This window comes from Arvicanthis niloticus, chromosome 20 (genome assembly GCF_011762505.2).
Source record: "Arvicanthis niloticus isolate mArvNil1 chromosome 20, mArvNil1.pat.X, whole genome shotgun sequence".
Lineage (NCBI taxonomy): Eukaryota > Metazoa > Chordata > Mammalia > Rodentia > Muridae > Arvicanthis > Arvicanthis niloticus.
This window is the reverse complement of record NC_047677.1, coordinates 18,193,772-18,214,066: the sequence shown is the minus strand read 5'-3', so window position 1 is coordinate 18,214,066 and position 20,295 is coordinate 18,193,772.

Sequence of the window (20,295 nt, the reverse complement as noted above, 5' to 3'; positions counted from 1 at the left end):
TGAGGTTAACTCTGGATGCTTCTGGTGGTGCTGATGAACTGACTTCAGGTCGGCTGTGTTCACTTCTACCAGAGAGCTGCCATGTGTGCTTAGCATGGCCCTAGGCACTGGGCAGGAGAGGCTGAAGCAGCAATGCGGCTATGACCTGCCCTTTGATGTGATGAGTTCATGGATAAATGATACCTCTGATAGCAAATCCAAATCCATTACAGCTGCTGGGGTACTAGGTCTTGAGGTGGCCCTGAGGGGACTGTCAGGAAAAGGACTGGTAGGAGGCAGGAACTGAGTTGAACCTTCAGGCACAGGTATGTTTTAGATGTTGATACTCTATTAGAGGTCAGGAAAGTGACTGAATTCAGCTTTTTTTTTTTTTTTTTTTTTTTTTTTTTTTTTTTTTGTGGCAACGAACTTCATAGCCTCAGTCTTTCAACTAACCACACGTCAGCTACGTAAGTCATCTAAGGAAGGTTTTTAAATATTCATCAGATGTTTGTAATTGGCAATTAATTCCAGCATAGAGTACCAAGACTCCACAGCTGTGAGCTTTATGCGGGATGTGAAGACGGAGAATTATTTGTCCAGTATACCAGTGAGTGTCACAGATCAGTGCTGCAGAATGGGAGGAAAATGGAAAGTAGATTCTGAGCAAGGAGAGCACAGGCTTCAAACAGCTTTGGAGGCCTCCTTTGAACACTTAAAAGTATGTCAATTTCACACTGGTGACTTTAGAGAATTTTTTTTCTAAGTTTATTTTTTTGTATGAGTGCACTGTTGCTCCCTTCAGACAGAGCAGAAGAGGGCATCAGATTCCATTACCGATGGTTGTGAGCCACCATGTAGTTGCTGGGCATTGAACTCAGGACCTCTGGAAGAGCAGTCAGTGTTCTTAACTACTGAGCCATCTCTCCAGCCTGAGAATTTTTCTTTATGAACAGAAAGCTGGCACTCTAGAAAAAGTCTCGGGCTCCTCAGCTAACTCCTCCTGACTGGCTCTGGCTGACAACTCTGGCTCTATTCTGCAGAGGAATGGCAAGACCTGGCTGCATCTGTTGAGTTCACAAAGAGAGGAATGGCTTGCTCTTAGGGTCAGCATGGGCAGAGGTGAAGAGTTCAAGTCCAAGTGTTGGTTTCCAGACCCTTTCAGAAAAGTGAGACCCTCTCTAATAGCCACCTAATTGGAACCAGCCTCAGGACACAGCACAGTAACCGCCTCCTCTCAGAAAACCACCTTAGATTTGATGCAGTGTCAATTCCAGAACAGCTCTTACCTAAAGCTGATACCAACAATAAATATCCCCTCACTTTATCTCATGGATCCTAGTAATACCATTTCTGAGGACTTGAATCTGACCATATTTATCCCTTTGGTTGTAAGTGGTGGAAGAAACAATATTCAACAGTGTTTATGAAAAAAACAAAACCTTTTCGACCATTTTCCCTATTGTGAGTTCTATAAATACTGGAATGTGGGACCACAGACAGACACATGGTTTGCACGTGTGCATAAATATGCATCCTTGTACCTCATTTATTTACTGAGAAGTGTTGTGCCAGAACACATATTATGTCTGTTTAAGTCCTGCTTGTGGTTCTTTGGGGACAAGGATCTAACAGGTATGTTTGCTGGCCGCCAGAAACCTAAAATGAGACTAAGTTACTGGCTCTTTTATGAGAGATTGTCCTTCAGCATTTTCATTCCCACACTTTGTTTCCCTACTCCTCACAGGGGCTGAGATCACCACAGACTCTGCTCCAGAGGAAGAACTCTTGAGGGACTGTCGCAGGAAAATCAGCATGCAAACGGCAACTGGCCCAGAAGCCAAGGACTCTGGCTGGCTACAGTGGGGGAATAGTAAAGCCACGGTGGACTCAAAGGCATCTGTGTTCCCAGGTTTAAATGGCTATTGTTTCCATTGTAGCAGTAATGAAATCCAAGAAAGTGAATTCATGATTTAACTTTTAGGGCCTTTAATAAAGGAGGTATTTTTTGGTGTTATTCCTTAAAAGATGGTTTAAAACAAATAGCTGCTGATGTTTGGGTGCCTCTGAGAACGACTTGGAATGGTTCTGTTTGCAAAACTGGGCATCCCTGCTACTCTGTGAATCAACTTTCATTATTCTTTAACGAATCTTTGCAATTATTTATCCTAAAATTTTGCAGGCCTGCCTTGTGCTCACTGTGCTGTGGGATGCCTTAAAGGACGTTTCGTCTGTCGACACAGAAAGAGATAAGCTATAAATGGCAAACCACACAGCAGTGATTTAGATAGCACTAGGGTAAGAGTGTAAACAATAAAATAAAGTTTCTCAGACAACCACTACATAACCAAAGAGGGATACACCAACATGCTTATTAATGTGCAGAATTGAGGTTTTTTAACTTTGAAATTACAAAGCAAAATCCTGGAAATTTTTAATCAGTTCAAGAAGTTCTTTCATATTCATGAAAGAGAATGTAGTAACTTTATTTTAAATGTGGTGACATTTACCTGGGGGTGACTCTGATTTTGTCCTTGTAGCTCTGTGACCTTCAGGTTACTTACTCTCTTTAGTCTTCTATTTCCTTAGCTATAAAACTGGGAATATAGTCTTTCCTACTTTAAACCACTTGAGGGCTGAGAGTATAGCTCGGTGTGGAGCGCGAAGCCCTACATTCAATTCCCAGCACTGAGCAAACAAACCAACAAACCAGCACTTGAACTAAGATTAGCAGAGTAATCAGAGTAAGTGGTCAATGAAACTTGTTCTAGCATATCTTAACATTTTTTTCTTTCTTTCTTTTTCCTTTTTTTTTTTTTCTGGATATTTTCTTTATTTACATTTTAAGTGCTATCCCCTTTCCAGGTCTTCCCTCCAGAAATTTCCTATCCCATTCCCCCTCCCCCTGCCTCTATGAGGGTGCTCCCCCACCCACCTACCAACTCCTACCTTCCCGCCCTGGCATTCCCCTACACTGGGACAACAAACCCCCACTGGACCAAGGGTTGCTCCTCCCACTGATGTATAACAAGGCCATCCTTTGCCACAAGGCCGTTGCCATGGGTCCCTCCATGTGTACTCTTTGATTGGCCGTCCAGTTCCCAGGAGCTCTGGGGCATCTGGCTGGATGACATTGTTGCCCCTCGCCCCAGGGCTGCAAACCCCCACAGCTCCTTCAGTCCTTTCTCCAACTCCTCCATCAGGGACCCTGTGCTCAGTCCAATGGTTGGCTGTGAGCATCCACCTCTGTATTCGTCAGGCTCTGGCAGAGCCTCTCAGGAGACAGCCATATCAGGCTCCTGTCAGCAAGCACTTCCCGGCATCCACAATAGTGTGCAGGTTTGAATACTGTATATGGGACGAATCCCCAGGTGGGGCAGTCTCTGGATGGCCTTTCCTTCAGTCTCTGCTCCACATTTTGTTTCCATATTTCCTCCTGTATTTTGCTCCTCCTTCTAAGAAGCACTGAGGCATCCATACTTTGGTCTTCCTTCTTCTTGGGCTTCATATGGTCTGTAAATTGAATCTTGGGTATTCCGAACTTTTAGGCTAATATCTATCCACTTATCAGTGAGTACACACCATGTGTGTTCTTTTGTGGCTAGGTTACCTCACTAGGATGATATTTTCAAGTTCCAGCCATTTGCCTGCAAATTTCATGAAGTCATTGTTTTTAATAGCTGAGTAATATTCCATTATGTAAATGTACCACATTTTCTGTATTCATTCCTCTGATGAAGGACAGCTGGGTTGTTTCCAGCTTCTGGCTATTATAAATATGGCTGCTATGAACATAGTGGAGCATGTGTTTTTATTACATATTGGAGCATCTTCTGGGTGTATGCCCAGGAGTGGTATAGCTGGGTCCTCAGGTAGTACTATGTCCAGTTTTTTGAGGAACTGCCAGACTATTTCCAGAGTGATTATACCAGCTTGCAACCTCACCAGCAATGCAGAAGTGTTCCTCTTTCTCCACATCCTTGCCAGCATCTGCTGTCAACTGAGTTTTTGATCTTAGTCATTCTGACTGGTGTGAGGTGGAATCTCAGGGTTGTTTTGATTTGCATTTCCCTGATGACTAAGAATGTTGAACATTTCTTTAGGTACTTCTCGGCCAGTTGAGTTTCTTCAGTTCAGAATTCTCTGTTTAGCTCTGTTCTCCATTTTTTAATAGGGTTATTTGGTTGTCTGGAGTGTAACTTTTTGAGTTCTTTGTATATATTGAATATTAGCCCTCTATCAGATGTAGGGTTGGTAAAGATTTTTTCCCAATCTGTTGGTTGCTGTTTTGTCTTATTGACAGTGTCCTTTGCCTTACAGAAGCTTTGCAATTTTATGAGGTCCCATTTGTCAATTCTTGATCTTAGAGCATAAGCCATTGGTGTTTTGTTCAGGAACTTTTCCCCTGTGCCCATGTATGTGTTCGAGGCTCTTCATTTCTTTGTCATTCTCATTCCACATGACCTCCCGACTTGGAACAGAGATATGTGCATTGAATTTGCCTCAAGGGGGAAAGAGCCAAGTGGTAAAAGCTGTGTATACAACAGAGGGGATGGCAGTGAGTGTGGATAAGGAAAATTTAGAAGTATTTCAATAAACAAATATCGATCTATTTAATGAGGGTGGACAACAGCAGAAATGAGGAAAGGGGACTCAGAGACACAAAACAATATAAGACGCAGTAGGGTCCGGCTGATGTGAAAGGTGAGTTTGATCGCTTCAGGGACTGTGTCAGGACAAGGAAGGGAAGAGGGGCTAACAACAAGAGACAGCTGTGTAACTGGGGTTAAGGCACATTCGCCTCCAAACCCTGACTCCCTCATGCTTGTGTTGTGACCGTGCACTCATTCAGTAAACATCTGTGGAACATTAGCGTGGTTGGGCACTTTGGCTGTATCAGAGAATAAAACAGATAAAGAACTTGTTTCTCTGGTACATACTTTCAAGCCACGTTTTAACTTTACTAAGCTTCTGTTTCTTCATACATGAAATGGATAACGATATCCACTCAACAGTTGCTAGGAAGATTAAGCCGTCAACAAATCTGAGAGTCATTATGCTCACAGTTTGAGTCTGGGTAAGCAGGATAAAAGTGACACTAACAGGAACTAGGAAGTCTGCACTTCTATGGGGACAAGGTCCAAGGTGATCATGTCACACTATCAGTCTGCTATCACCCCAAGGTTCTTGCAGTATTCCAACCTTCAAGTGACTGCAGAAAATACAGCTCAAGATGAAGGCAGAGAAGACATTACTGAACAGACAGAACTCTGGCAATATGGAGGTCATCTGGAGAGAGAGTAAAAGAGAGAGAGAGAGGGAAGAGAGAGAAAAAGAGAGAGAGACAGAGAGAGAGAGAGAGAGAGAGAGAGAGAGAGAGAGAGAGCGAACATTACCTAAGGGTACATGTCTAGCTACTGAGGTTCTCAAGTGTGGTCTCTGACCCAGCACCATGGAGATATAGAAGAATGAAAGAGAGAGAGAGAGAGAGAGAGAGAGAGAGAGAGAGAGAGAGAGAGAGGTAGGTTATGAATTCTCAGGTTCTAAACAAAACCTATTCACAGAATCTCCAAAAACGGGGAACAGTCTTTATCTAGATGCCCCCCCCCAAACTAACGTTAGTGAGCTACTGAGACAGAACTAAACCAAGAAATATTTTCCAGCTGGAAGCCTCCAGCCTTCTACTGACTCCATCCCAGTATTTCCCATGAGGGAGGCAGGCACATTTTCTAGACATTTTTCAGCTTGTTGTGTTATTGGTTCCCTTGCTCTCCATATACCCCAGAGTCCTATGTAGCCCAGGCCTGCTATGAAATCACTATGTAATTCAGGTTGCCCTCAAACTTGTGACTTCTGCCTCAGCTTTACCAGTGCTAGGACTACAAGTGTATAATGCCACTCTTGATCATTTGGTATCTGGGAAGATCTTATAGAGACTTAAGTCAGAGAAAACCCTCAACCTCAACATACATTCATATAGGACTTCTGTCTTAGGGTTTCTATTGCTATGAAGAGACCACCGTGACTATGGCAACTATTATAAAGAAAACCATTCAATTATAGCTGGCTTACAGTTTCAGAGGTTCTGTTCATTATTGTTATGATGGGAAGCAAGGTGCATACAGGCAGACATGGAGCTGGACAAGAAGCTGAGAGTTCTACATACTGATGAACAGGCAGCATGAAGAGGACTGGCTTAACCTTCTAAATCCTCAAAGCCCACCTACTAATGACACACTTCCTCCAACAAAAGCACAGCCCACTCCAACAGGGCCACACCTCCTAAGAGTGCCATTCCCTATGGGCCAAGCATTCAAACAGATGAGTCTATGAGGGCCATTCCTATTCAGACCATCCCAAATTTCCACATATTTCTCTGTAAGATATTTCTGGCTTTTCAGAATTCTATGCTGGATTATGAATATCACAGAACTGGAATTCAAACCCATTATAGAAGTATAGATAACAAAAATAACAACAGTAACTAAAATTAGACACTATGCCATAGGCAGTGTACTACATTTTACATGACTTAGTTAATTGTCTAACAACTTAATGCTAAACTCTTATCCAATTTTACAGATAAAAATATCAAGGCTCAGATAGGCTAAGATGCAAACACCTTGAGATGGCAGACCTGCAGTTTAAGTCCAGTCAGTTTAACTTTACGGCCACAGTTTTAACCACTTTGCTATTGGTCATCATGTTGATTCGTTTTTTTGTCAATTTGACACAAACTAGAGTCACCTGGTGCTGGAATGGGTTTTCTGGGAAATGGTGTTTAAAGCTTGCCTTTACAATCAAACTTTTACTCAACTAGTAACCAAGTTAATAATGTACTTCAAGATCATTTCTAGCTGCATTCTCATTCAGCTTACATACTGTATACTCAACTGTTCAGAATTAACCAACTTTAAGAACCATTGTAACCAATCTCACTGTGTTTTGGACACCCCACTGTACCCTATCTCCTATCCCCTATCTTTCCTTCGTGGCTATCTCAGCCTTGTGACTTAGAACAACACGGCCAGGTCTGTCTTATTCACTGTTCTAGTGTGGTGAAAACACACCATGACCAAGACAACTCTTACAAAAGAAAACACCATTTAATCGGGGGCTGGCCTGTAAAGACTGGAAGCTGAGCTGAAACAGATACCATGGAGGAGGAATCTCCGGTAATTCAACCCCTGGGGACCTGGCATTTAAATATATGTGCCTGTGGGGGCCATTCTCAACAACTACTAGATCTAAAGCATGTACTGACAACATGGAGATGCTGAATGCAAAGGCCCTGCCACAAGTGTACTGGAAACAACACTGGGCACAGAGTGATAATATCTGACTGTGGCTCTGTGCACTATTTTCAGTCAGCAAAGCCAGAAAAACAATTTTCTCCCTTGTGAGACGCCTCAGAAAGGTTGATTAGGACAAAAGCTCCTCATTCCTTTCTGTCATCAAATTTTCTGTGATTTTCTGAATATGTCCTTTGTTCAGGACTACTTCTACTTACATTCAACTCTCGTAGATTAGAACACAGGAGACCAAAACAATGCAGAATAAATCAGGCCCACTCGAGTAAATAACCAAGAGTTATTTTATTTTTTTGTGCAGTATTGCCACAATCTGGGAAGAACAAACGTCAAACGAGGAACTGCCACAATCAGATAGGCCTGTAGGCAAGTCTGAGGAATATTTTCTAGATTAATGATTGGTGTGGAGGGCCCGGCTCACTGTGCCACCCCTAGGCACAACGGGTGATCCTAGATCATGTAAGACAACAAGCTGAGCAAGTGATACTCTTCCTCTATCCTCCATGAGTTTCTGTCCTCACTTCCCAAGGGATGGATTGTGTCCTGGGAACTGTACAATGAAATAAACTCTCTCCTCTCAAATTGGTTTTGGTCATTGTCTTATCACAGTAACAGAAAGCAAACTAGAGCAATCTTTAACATTAGAATAACTAAGACATATTCAAAAAAGTGACTCACGACGGGTTCCCATTTCTGAGTTAATTAGTGTGGGATGGGGTCTGGTAGACATCCTTTCTAGAAGCATCCAGGTGATTCTACAACAGACAGGATAAGGATCATGTCAATAAACAATAATAATTTCCATGTTTAAGCATACTGTCCAAAGTCAGTAGCTGTGAACAGTGGAGCTGGCTGCAAACTCAAATCATATGAATCCAGTTTGGTTCTGCCTCACCGCCACTGTGGTTACACTTCTACCATTTCTACTCCAGCGTCTGTCCTAGTCAGGGTTTCCAGTGCTGCACTCAAACACCATGGCCAGACCGACTTCTTGAGGTTTGGTTATGGTCAGAAATATGTAAGTAGGTATAACCTGCACATCAGAGGGCAGCACTTGACATTGTAGTCTCTTTTAAAAGACAAGATTCAGGTTGAGGGTTCAGAGGGTCTGAAGTTTGTAAGATCTAAGTGAAGGAGTTTGGGCGGATAATTTAATCTCATTGTGCCTCAGTTTCCTCATTTGTAAAACAAAGCTTGGCACATTAAGTGAATTCTAAATCCAAGTCCATTTCACTTACAGTTCCACATCATAGTTCATCATTGAAGGAAGTTAGGGCAGAAAACCAAACTGGCCAGGAGCCTTGAGGCAGGCGCTGAAGCAGAGGCCATGGAAGAGTGCTGCTTACTGACTTGCTCAATTTGATTTCTTACAGGACACAGGACCACCGGCCCAGGGGTGTTCCCAACTCCAAAGGGTTGACCTTCCCTTATCGATAATTAAGAAAATGCCCTACAGGCCTGCCAATAGCTGGATCTTCTGGAGGTGTTTTCTCAGTTGAAGTTGCCTTCTCTCAAATGACTCTAGCTTCTGTCAAGTTGACACAACTAGCCAGGTCAGTCACCTTACATTTGAAGGAGCCTTGCAATTTATAATATGCCATATTCAAAGACAGAAAATATTCAGTCACCATATCTTATGAAAACTGTTGCTGTCAAAAAAGCAGTTTCATAGTTCTTAAATAATCTAATATTTTTCAATACATTGTTTCAAAATTTTGATCCCTAAAAAGTACTCTTAACATAAATATGAAAATACTTTTTCTGTGACCTTATAAATTGAAGTATTGTTGGGCTAATAAAATCTTTTCAACTAAAATTTTAATTGAGACCAATTTTAGTATACTTGGGAATTAGTTCCAATGTGTTTGGCTTGTTGTTTGTTTTGTTTTTGTTGTTGTTGTTGTTTTTGGGGGGGCACTGGTCCTGAGTTCTGGCCCTTGGCCCTATAGTGGGTCACCTTACAGCTGTACCTCAAGGCTACTTGCCAAGAAGTTGGTCTTGGGGTAGCACTACTCATGGCTTAACAGCAGAGCACTGAGCCTGAATTCCCAGTCTGGGACTAGAAAGTCACATGACTACAGTTTACCTAGAAAATTCCCTAATGGAGTAATTTAATGTAGAACTGTGGCACGCTCCGACGCTCTGGAAGAAGACAGGACACATTTTCTTTAGTTTGCTCGGAGATGTTTGTTTCTTGAGGTTTGATTTATAGCTAGAAATGAGTAAGTAGACATGACCCGCACGTCAGAGGCCAGCACATGACATTTTATTTGTAGCCACATTTGTAGCTACTCTTTCAAAAGACAAGATTCAGGCTGAGGGTCTGGAGAGTTCAAAGCTTGTAAGATGATCTAAGTGAAGGAGTCTGGGTAGATAATTTAACTGTGCCTCAGTTTCCTCATTTGTAAAATGAAGCTTGGCTCGTTGAGCAAATTCTAAATCCCAGTCCTAAAATTATAACATACATGAATATATATTTACATTTTTCTTGTTTTTCAAAGCTCGGACTCTTCATACAGAATTTCTGAAACTCTGAGATTGCTTAGGGATCTAAGGACTTCAGGACAGAGGATTACAGAGTCTTAGCTGTGGGGCTATTTTGACAATTTAGACTAACTTAATCATTCTAATTTCTTACCTCTTCTTTTCGTACTTTAAAAACTACTGTTTCCAGGAGTTATCCATCCCAAGTGCAGACCAAGAGAGAGTCTAGCCTTCAAGAACCAGTATTCCACAGACAAACTTACCAAAGCCTCGGGTGATCAAAACCACAATCAGTGTTTCAACGGAGCATGTGCTGCAAGGGCAGGCAGAGGCTCGCCCGGATGAGCGAGCTGGGAGTCAGAGAAGGGAGCCCAGAGAAGAGGCATGTACATACCTTCACAGGTAGGAGCTTCACATGTGTCTTTGTATAGGAACCCGAGTCAGTGGAAGGACTGCCCAAGGACACAGAACTGGCCAGTGGCAAAATTGACAGGAGAGTGAACTCAAAGCTCACACTCAAAAGCATAGGCTCAGATGAATGTTAATGACATGAATCAAAACTTTTGTCTTGGTTTATTGGAGCAGATGAAAGGTTAACAGCCCTGGCATTTGCTGCAACCAAATTTAAATGAAGTCTTAAGATTCTTCTCTGGGTTCCAAGTCTAGGGCTCCCTCCTTTCTGCTCTAGTGACCCACCGAAACCTGGTGTCTGAGGACTCACTCCCGTGTACTTTAGGGATGCACAGTCCAGGCCTGAATAGCAGGCGCGGATAAAGATCCTGATCTGAAAGCGTCTTTGTTAGTGATGCCTCGGGAGCAGGACAGTGGTGAAATGAGGTGATGGTCTTCAGGTAGGTGAAAGATTGTTGGAGGGATTATTCTGTGGAAGCTGGAGAGGGAAAATAAGAATCAAAGGGTATACAGTTTATTTTTCTACATAAGAAAACCTGGAGCTGTGCCGGTAAATGATGAGTGTCTTTACACAGAGACAGACGGCAGCTTCCTTGGGGCAGTCCACAGGGCGCTCATGGTTTCAATACAGTCTACATTACAGAGTTCCCGTGACTCTCTAGTGCCACTGTTCCTTTTACATCATCTTGCCACAAGTTAGAATCATTTCAGTAGGGAACTTTAAGAACTGTCCCAGTTGCCTTAACTAATGTGTGAATGGCACCTTCCAAGGCAGCCAAGATGAAAAGGGCGTGGCAGAAGGAAGATTAGTCTCCATCTTTGCTCACGTGACTGCCCCTCTGTTGCCACCAAGCTCATTTACCCTGTTGTTCTGCTAATTCCTTCGCTAGGTATCAGAGCCAGTTCCGAGGCTGGGACTGTTGAGCCAGCCTGTCCCCGGGGTGCCAGCCTCTCAGGTGTGAAATCTGCTGTGGGAAAATCCCACCTTGGAGTTATGCAGCCTCTAAGAGCCAGCAACCTCTCCATATGTTCATCTTACTGGTTCTGTTCCTTCTGGAGACCCCATGTCATCCACCATGCTCCACAGTCGGCCAGCGGAGGCTAACTGTTCTGCTTTCTTATTACTCCTCATTAAACTTGTGCTTTCAGTGCAACTTAATTAGCATTCCAAGCACGATGCTTCTACAGTCTATGCAAAGATACATTATTATATACTGTGATATTTAAGAAAGCGATTTAATGAATTCCCACATGATATATTAATATGTTTGCTGCTAGGCAGTGAAACTTAGAACGTGAGAAAATGGGCAGTTAGGCACAGAAACACAGCCTACTCCTGCACTGTCCTCCTAGACACACTTGGTCTGACAGACTACTGTGCTGATGTCCATCCTTCCACGCCCTCAAGGCTCGGGCGGAGGGGCTTTCTTTTCCTTCCTTTTATTTCTTGTGAAACTGTTGCTGAAATACTGGTTCCACTTGTCTAAAGACACAGAGGAAGTGAAGGGAGAATGCAACCAATGAAAAGGAAAAAATATTATTTGCAGTTTTGGCAGGTGTAATTTAGACTTGCAAATATCAAACTGTTTTTGGAGAACAATGGCAAAAGGCAATTTACATGGTTTTGTAAGGCAGATTATTCTGTTGCCAATAGAATAAAATAAAATTTACAGTTTTTTATACCTACTTTATATGCTTGGTGCCTATAATGTTTTAAATCAAATATATTTAGTGGTACTTGGTGTAAAATTAGTGTTTAGATATTACCTAAAGTCTGAAAACATGTATGCTTTAAAACAATATAATAGTCTCTTATTTTTAAAAGCTTTATTATTATTATTTATTATTATTGTGTGTGTGAGTATGTGTGTGTATGACAGAGTGTAGAATCGGTTCTTTCCTTCCACTTTTATGTAGTTCATAGGACATCTTTATGGATCCAACTCTCTCCTTTCATCTCTTGCATGGGCCTCAAGAGTTGAACTCTGCCTGGCGGTGGTGGCGCACGCCTTTAATCCCAGCACTTGGGAGGCAGAGGCAGGTGGATTTCTGAGTTCGAGGCCAGCCTGGTCTACAGAGTGAGTTCCAGGACAGCCTGGGCTACACAGAGAAACCCTGTCTCGAAAAAAACAAAACAAACAAAAAAACAACAACACAAAAGAGTTGAACTCTGGTCACCAGGTTTATGCAGCAACCTCACTTTCTAAATGAACAAAATCAAACAACACCACAAGAAACAGTGCATGTAAGCTGGTTCCCTGTTAAAGCTGTGAGACATAAGCTCCATTAACATACTGGGAAAAGGTACTTTATCCCTCAGGGTCCTCTATAACCTACCTTAGCTACAAGTCTCTGCTCCACCATGTTCTTTGTTTGTTAGTTTTTTTTTTTTTTTTTTTTTTTGGTTTTTTTTTTTTTTTTTTGGTTTTTTTTTTTTTTTTTGGTTTTTTTCGAGACAGGGTTTCTCTGTGTAGTCCTGGCTATCCTGGAACTCACTCTGTAGTCCAGGCTGGCCTCGAATTCAGAAATCCGCCTGCCTCTGCCTCCCAAGTGCTGGGATTAAAGGCATGTGCCACCACCACCCGGCTAGTTTGTTTTTTAATAAGTCTGTAACTACTGGTTTCCATAGCTCTGTTGGGAGTGGCTTGTCCCCTGACACTACGGGAAGTTACAGGAAGCCTCTGGGATTTTGCTGTGCCCAGGAAGACTCTATCATGTCTTTCAAGGTAATTCAATGGAGTCTTCCCTCAGAGCTACAATCATCTAGCCTCTCTATGCAAATGTAAAATTAAAGCTTTAGATCATATTCACAAGGTAGAGAATGCCACCAAGCAGAGCCTGGGCAAGCAGCGGCAAGCACTTGATATTGTAGAATAGGTTCTTTTTTCTGTCCCTCTCCAACTTAAAATCAAATGTGTCACTAGCATTCTTTTTAAATTTAAAACAGAAATAGTGGTAAAAGGAAGGAAGAAAGACATCGATGGGCCAACCTGAGACTGCAGCAGGCACCCATGAGGAGGAGCAGGCACACATGAGGGGGACTGGGCAGAAGAGGGCAGGCAGTGAGCCATCCAGAAAGGAGAACAGAACAAGCTGGAGCAGACTGTGGGTGGGCGGGCTGGTGTACTCAGAGGGAGCAGATGCCATAGGTTGCTGCAGCTGCTCAAACATCTCCTCTGCTTCAGACAGGGGCGCAGGTGCTGAGAATGCAGGGGAGCACGAACCTTCCTTTTCTGACAAAGTGGAACATGATCTTCACAAAGCTCATTTTGTTCTCATAAGGTGGCTATTTTTAGGATGCAAAATGCTAACCAGGAGGAGGGAGCAGAGACAAACTAACCCCACCCCTTTGTATTTTCTTCACAATACATGATATACCAAAAAGAAGTCTTCAGCTACTTGAGGGTAGAGAGCAGTTATGATCAGAAAAGAAAAAATACTGTTCTTTTAAAATATTAGAGTTGGGGGTGGGGTGAGGGGAAGAAGAGAGTGAACATGCATGATTATTGAGTTGCTTAACAGGTTAAAAGCAGGCTCATCAAGATTTAGGAAAATTTCCTAAAATCAAGTAAGAGAGATGGAATTCAACGGGTATGTGGCAGTCCAAAACTTTTTTCTGCTACTATCAGCTAACATAAGAAAATGGGGGGATTTGCTGTCTCAGAATTCTGTCAAGTTCATCTTTCTTACAGTCTGTACACTGCAGGCAGAGAATGCATGCTTCATTCTACAAAGCTTAAGCTGTTTGTCAGGCTATATGCCTTCACAGGGCTGAGGCACTGTGTGGCAAAACCTCAAATTCCCATATGCATATCCCAACTCTGAATGGAGAAGAAGGATGAGGGGCAGCAGTGTACAGAATATTTTGTTGTCTTAGGAGCAAACATTCTACTCCTGAAGCATGGGTCCACAGAGGAACCTCACCGAGCGCCTAAACTAACAATGCTGCCTTTAGCTGTAGCAGCACTCATTACCTGACCCAACTCAGCTCATAAAGACCATCCTGACAGTTCCTCAATTTTGCTCTTTTTCAGAAGAGGCATCTCCTCATTGTTACCACATGCTTCTGTCATTTCTGTTTCCCGCCTCAGCTATTGCTGACTTCTCTCTAAAATACCTTCGATCTTCTCCACCCAGCAAGGCCTACCTTAAAATAAATAGGGATAAAAGAGTACCTAACACAGTCATAATTCATTATATACATAAATGAAATTATCAAAGAGTAAACAAGTTTTTAAAACATGCACAAGATTGGGCTAGTCAGATTTTATCACTGACTGGGGGGGGGGGGGGAGGTTTATCAGGCCTCATGCCTCCCTGACAGATTACTGGCAGTTTATGGCTGCTAGGGGTGAAGGGTGGGGTTGGTCACTTTTCTTTAGAGGTGTAGCACATCCCCCCCCCAGGCTGCATATGCTGCAGTAAATAACTTCCCACCCATGTTCATGGAAGCAATCCTAATTAAATCCAGTGGGTCTCTGTCAGATATACAAAAAGACATCAAAGGAGGAAGAAGTTTTGGAAAGAAGAAAGATCTCAGAGCAGCAGGAATGACAGAAGGAAATGGGTGTTTGAAAATTATATATATATATATATATATATATATATATATATATATATATATATGTAAATTTTATATATGTATATATGGTATGTGTGTACATGTATGTATATTCAACCATATACATAAAACTATTGAAGAACTAAAAAATGTAAAAATAATTACTCTTTTTGTTTTTGAGACAGGGTTCCAGTTTTCACTGGTTGGTCTGGTACTAATTATGTATGTAGAGCAAGCTGGCCTTGAATTCAGAGTATCACCTGCCTATGCCTCCTGAGTACTGTAACTGCAGGGGTGCATCACCACAGCTGGCTAAGAGATCAACAGTTTAAATGATGTATTCATTTTATTTTACATGTGTGTGTGTGTGCTGCCTACATGCGTAGTACCTGCAGAAGTCAGAAGAGGGCATCAGACCTCCCGGAACCGGAGTTATGCATGGCTGTAAACCATCACGTGGGTGCTGAGTGTCAAACCTGAGTCCTCTGCAAGAGCAACAAGTGCTCTTAAAAGCTGAGCCAACTCTCCAGCCCAAGAATTCAAAATTTAAAGAGAGAATACTTTACACTATAATTTTATTTACCTTCAAAAAGGTTTAAATGGGTCACCCCAACACACTAATAGTAACTAGACACAGGCAGGCAACATCTGAGGATGTCACAAGAAAGCAGTTGTCAGGCTGAAAGTGGTGGCACTGCTGGAGAATCAAAACTCCTAGAAGGAAGGGTCAGAAAATTCTAGGCCATCCAGGCTACAAAGGGAAACTTTCCTAAGTAAATAAATAACCAAACACAAACACCAAACAGCTGCCTTAGTCTCTTCAGGCTGCAGGAGCTAAACAGTGTAAACTGGACATAGTGGCTCATGCCTATAACCCCAGCATTTCAGGGGCTGAGGCAGGAAGACAGCCGTGAATTCAAGGATGAAGTGAGATCTCTCAAAAAACTAAAACAAAACAAAGCAAACTGAAACAACTAATCAGAAATCATAATGGCTTATAAATAACCAACATTCACTTCTCAGATTTCTAGAAAGTCCAAAACCAGGGTGCTGGCAGATATGTCGAGAACAGTTTCCACATAGGTGACACCATCTCACCGTGTCCTCATGGAGTGCAAAAGATGAGGCATCCTTCTGTGTTTTTTATAAGAGGATAGTTTCCTCCATGAGGGTGTCCTCCCCCACCTTGGGGTTAGTTTATCACAATGTGAATCCTGGAGACATAAACATTGGAGTACAGCAGTGGCTGTCTGTAAGCAAAGAGTTGTAAGAAACAAAATTTACCTGTCAACCCTCTCATCTTAAATTTTCAGCCTCCAGAACTGTTAGAATGTAATCTTCCAGGGCTGGGGATATAGCTCAGCTGGAGACTGCCTGCTGGCAGGGGGTGGGGGGAGTGGGGGAGTGGGTGGGGTGGGGGGTGGGGGGAGAAGGGTAGGGTGGGGGGAGAAGGGTGAGGTGGGGGTGTGGGGGGGTGTGGAAGAACAAACAAACCAAACACAAATGGGTGTGCATATCTAATCCTAGCAAGGTGGAGGCAGGAGCATTAGGGTTTCAAGGTCAATCCAGGTCAAGCTGGGCCATATGAGACCATTATCAAAAAAAAAAAAAAAAAAAAAAAAAAGGGCCACTCATTTAATGTATAATACTTTTATATTAGATATGGCAAACAGTGACTATAAATGAAAAAGTAATGGTTTGCCATTAAATTTGGCAGAATACCTGGACAGGGTTTTCACTTTTATGAGGCTAAAAATCATAGTGGTTAAGAATGTTGTGTTAAGTGTGGTTCAGCCACTTAGGAAGCTTTGACCAGGCAAAAACCTAAAGAGACAGGCAATGAAGGTGCAGGGCCCAGTACTGTCTGTGCCCGTTAGGTATAGGACCCAGTGCTGTCTGTGCCCCTTAGGTAAGTGAGGAAATGTACAGCACAATGTCACACAACATAATAAACACTCAGTTAACGTGTCTAGCCACCTGCCTAAGTGTCTTTTGAAGCAAAAATTGTGTAACAGCACTTTCTTAGCATCTAATATCTTCTACCCCTGTCCAAACCGAGTGAAGCTGCTGTACTGGTTAGCTCTGTGTCAACTTGACACAAGCTAGAGTAATCCGAGAGGAAGGAGTCTCACCTGACTACCACAAAACACATATTTACATTATGGTTCTTACCTATACATTACATTACATTATGGTTGCTTACTGGCTAACAGTAGCAAAATTATACTTATGAAGTGGCAATAAAGATCATTTTATGGTTGGGGTCCCACAACATGAGGAGCTGTATTAAAGGTCACAGCATCAGGAGCACTGAGAGCCACTGCTCTGATTTCAAGTCCTTCTGTCCCACTCTATATTCTCTTTCCCACAGAGCCTACAGGCTCTAACGTGTTGTGCCCACTACTTGTCTAACTCTTGCTTTCCAATGCCTCTGTTTTATGGCTGAGGGGATCACAGAGACCAGGACACTAGAGAATTAAATACCATTTTTAAAGTGTCTTCCTACCTATGGGAAAAAAAAACAAAAACAAAAACAAAAAGGGATAACAAAACAAAGACCAAACAATAAGCAGAGGAAATTCTATCTTTAATAATTCTATGGCCCTGCAATGCAGGCAGGCATGGTATAATGGCCTCCTAAGAATGTGGTACAAGTGATTTACATTCTCATATTGCAGTGTCCTGATCTGAACCAAAAAGTTCCAGTTGCTAAAGGATTATAACGTGTACAGCTATTGGACGAACTCTAATATCTAATTTTAGCACATCACTGGCTCTGCAGTATTTAATCCCAGTTAAATAAGCAAAGTATGTTCTCGAGTGCTAACGGATAGCTCTCCATCTCACTCTAACTCCCACACCCCAACTCAGGAATCACACAGCAGCTATGAAGTTATTTAAAGATGTCCCACCAAGGCATTTGTTTTGGCTCTTTAGTAAAACAACGAGGCAGTCGTTTCTTCAGTCATGTGCTCTGTATTAAATCGCCTCCCAGAAGATGCTTAAACTTTTATGTAAGTAGTTAACTTCCATATTTACTTTAGTGTTTGTCAAGAATAGACTAGTCTTAGGAGGACACTGCCAGTTTTGAGATGACTCAGTAAGAATGATCACACACACATATCGATGCTTCAACTAAAACCAGGGTGTACACCTGAGCAACTAGGGGTGTGCTTATTTGTTTTTAGTAGTCCTAAGGTGGTTGGTGAGAATTATTTTACTCTAGCAGGTGTTTTTGTTACTTCACTAGTTTTGTACTGCAAAGGAATTTATTTTGCATGGTATTTAGATATTTGGGGTTTAGATGTAGAAAGTTCTAGTCAATTACTCCAGAAAATTTAAAATACTTTCACAAATCACAAGTCTAACTGAGCTGTTGTGATTGGAATAAAAAATTTGAAAGTTGTTTTAATTTTTTTCACATTTAAGTGAAATATGGATAGAACATAGTTTGAGACAAACAAAAGGCTTTACTTCTTTGTCTCAAGTTCAGGGGTAGTAACTTTCTGGGAAGGCTCCCACTTTCTCACAAGTTTAAGGAGAATCAGAATATTCTTCCAAAACAGACTAAGGGCTTCATAAAGATGATCCATCCTGTGACAGAGGTTGGAAAGCCCTAGCTTCCCTTAGACTTCGCTCCTCTTTCCAGTCATGAAGGACTGGGAGAGGGAGATCAGTCAGAAGAGGGAAGGGTAGTAAAGCACTTCAGACATTTCCCCCAGGCAGCCCCAGTGAAATGCTGTTCTTTCTAAGACATGCCTTGGGCATGGTGTCTGCTCACAGCAGTAAGACCCCAACCAAGACATCCCATCAAGATGGATTCATGCTTCAACTGTTCCTATATGCTCTAAACGCATGGTAATTACAGATACAACAGGAAAAAAAAGCCCAGGATCCATTTCTCATAAAATGAAAAATCATGTGTGGACCAGCAACACAACAGAAACTCAGGTAGTGAGCTGGGTTAAGCTGCACCATCAGCTGTGCTCTTGAAGCAGCTACAGACAATTAAAATTTTAGTCTTTATGTAACTGCAACTCCTACCCAATACGCAGAACAAAGCCAGCTTTGTTACAAGAAGCCTGAAACAGAAGCAAAACTAACTTGATCAAGCATCCTGGGCTTCCTGAGATGCCCCTGGTACCCCCTGCCACCTCCCCCACAAAGTACTTTTAAAGTTAAGTGATGTTTGGGCACAGTGGCTCTGGTCTGTAATTCCTGTGCTGGAAGACTGAAGCAGGAGGATTGAGAGTTTGTGGTCAGTCATCTCTGCACTTCCATTGATTTCCCTATTTCAAAAAACCAAATCTAAGCCAGGAATGGTGGCTCATGCATTCAGGATGCCAAGGTGGGCAGATCTCTGAGTTAGAGGCCAGTCTACACAGTAAGTTCCAGGACAGAGAAACCTGTCTCAAAAAACAAGCAAACAAACAAACGAACACCCAAAACCCAACAAAACAAAAAACAAAAGAAAAAAACCACACCAAGATCTGGGCTAGACCTCTTTGGTATAGCATCTGCCTAGCATGCACAAGATATCAGGTTTTACTGCAAAAATAAATTAATAAAATAATTTAAAATTCTTTCAGACAAACAAGTTAGAAAATTTGTTACTGAGCAGACATGAACTGTAAGATTATAAAATTTTCAGCTTAAAAAATATAAGATCAAAAGGCACATATACAAAAAAGAATGAATACTGGAAATAAAATTTATGAAATAACTTTTTGTTGTTTCTCAATTTAGGATAATTTTATTGTTGCTTTTGTTGCTTGAGACAGGATTTCTCCGTGTAGCTCTGGCTAGCCTGGAACTCACAGAAATTTGCCTGCCTCTGCCTCCCAAGTGCTGGGGATCAAAGGAGTGCACCACCACGCCTGGCTAGGAGCTTTTTTTTTTTTTTTTTTTTTTTTCAATACTATCTGTTTTAGTCAGGGTTACAATTGCTGTGATGAAACACTATGACCAAAAGCAAACTGGGGAGGAAAGGGTTTATTTGGCTCACACTTCCATATCACTGTTCATCACTGAAGGATGTCAGGCAGGAACTCACACAGGACAGGAACCTGGAGGCAGGAGCTGATGCAGAGGCTATGGAGGAATGCTGCTTAATGTCTTGGTCCCATGGCTTGTTCAGTCTACTTTCTTATGGAACCCAGAGTTATCAGAACCCCACCCACAATGAGCTGGGTCCTTCCCCATCAATCATTCATTAAGAAAATGTTCTCCCTTCTGGCTTGCCTATAGTCTGATCTTATGGAGGCATTTTCTCAATTGGCTTTCTCCTCTTCAGTGACTCTGCTTCTGTGAAGGTGACATAAAACTAGCCATCATGGGACTAATTAAAAACTCCATTGTTCGTACTGTCCCCAGAGCTCAGGACAGGTAGAGAGAAGGAACAGAACCCTAAAAAGAGACCTTAATTAAATTGCCCTCGAAAACTGGCACTGGATGAGTAGTGTCCCTTGTCCTGTACCTGTTCTGAGCCCGGAATGCCCCTTTTGTGTGAGACCCCTACTCCTTTGACTCCAACTCTTGACTCACACCCCC